Genomic DNA, 1,622 nt, shown 5'->3' on the forward strand with positions numbered 1-1,622 from the left:
GACCTTACGGTTGCGAGTCCGACAGCCTAACCACTAGGCCACCGACGCCACAAAGCAAAATAACAACCAGCTGAAGCACATTATCTTAATATTAAGTCCAATCTTTGGATGGCATTTATGATTGCTCTGTTTTCCGTTTTGGTTGAAACTGTTTTAATAAAATAATGTTAATTGCAGAAACAAACTTCTCCTTTCACTTTCATTGCACATGCAATGTACGTCCATTGTATCAACATTGACGTTCCTCGATGCACACACAAAAAACAATTATTTTACGTTTCTTTGATTTAGCACAATTCTGCCAAGCCTGATTTTTTAAGGTCAGTTTTGAGTGATTATATCTCGGGCGTCTCTTAACATAGATAAAAGATTAATATGTTAGATGATGCAGAATGCATTTAGCTTTAAATTGGTATGTTACATGAGTGGATAGAGCAAGGCTTTAACACGATGATTGGGTGATTAATTGTTCAAGTTTCTTTTGGACGCCATTCTATATATACATTTATATAAAACCAACAGTATGCCTACTCACCACAACGAAGAATTGGCGCTTAATACAGAACACTCCTACGTGTGTTCGCGAGACATGGGGACAAGGCAGGTGACTGACCCCATCAGCCGCTCACAACATGAGAGGGCTGGCTTATGTTGTGCGGAATAATAGTACACACAATAAAGCAAAGTAAAAAATCCTATGTTCCGCTACTTATATAAGTCAGTATTATCATACAGTCTTTTGAGCTCGGTGCAAATAGCCGTCTTCAGCTCACGGGCGCCGCACACGAAGTAGAAGTTAACAAAAGAATAGCGGGTATCAATGTTCAATCTAAGTATCACCAGAAAAGCGTACAGTTGTAAAAATGTTTAGAAAGTTGTCCTCCAAATGAATAATTAAATTATTATTATGAGACGTGAATTATTCCGCGCTCAGCTCAGCTGATGTTTACCTTCGAAAACGCAATCCAGCAGTCTACGACCGACTCACGTCAACACGGGCCACCAGACTTTATAAACACTGACATATCCCACAAGTCTGTAGTAACAGGTTCTTGTTTTGTTTTGGATTTTCAATTTTTGAAGATTAAGTTTTGTTTTGTTTTCAGGAGCTTATTACCTCTCTTTTAGTACGAGGGCAACGACTTATCAATGGGCAAAAAAAAATCCTGGTGCGTTCCCAAACTGCAATCACACCTCGTAAAAGTTCTCCGCGACCTACTAAACATCTCACCGGCCACGCACTGCTGGCTGCTGGGACCACAAGGTGCCGGGTCGAGGGGAGGAGCGGGAACACCGGCCACGGAAACACGACACACAATACTCGATACCTATTCGGTCAAAGTATCCGTCCCTGAGAATACGTATGAGTATCGAATACTTTAGCTTTCTCGACGGTTGCGTGTTCTGTTTTTCATAAAGAAAAGCACACATCGACACGACAGCGGTCATTCATTTTGCGCAGGGGCGGAGTAGGACAGAAACGTAAGAAAGAAAACTAAAACAAAGTAGGACCAAAACCAACCAATATCACCTGCCAGCTTTCTCTCTATGACATTATAAAAACTATATTTTTTTAAAGTTTATACATGTATTTATTAGATATTATATACCTAACAAAGACT

At 40.1% G+C, this 1,622-nt stretch overlaps 1 protein-coding gene across 1 annotated transcript in view; it reads right to left on the minus strand.

The window, feature by feature from the left end:
- LOC101857204 (probable serine/threonine-protein kinase DDB_G0272282) overlaps positions 1-801 on the minus strand; it is a 69,502-nt gene extending 68,701 nt beyond the window's left edge. The window contains exon 1 of the mRNA XM_035971778.1: positions 536-801. The gene's annotated coding sequence lies outside the window, so the exon portion shown is untranslated. The remainder of the gene's footprint in view (positions 1-535) is intronic.
- Between the last annotated feature and the right edge of the window lie 821 nt (positions 802-1,622).

Source organism: Aplysia californica, unplaced genomic scaffold, assembly GCF_000002075.1.
Source record: "Aplysia californica isolate F4 #8 unplaced genomic scaffold, AplCal3.0 scaffold00503, whole genome shotgun sequence".
Lineage (NCBI taxonomy): Eukaryota > Metazoa > Mollusca > Gastropoda > Aplysiida > Aplysiidae > Aplysia > Aplysia californica.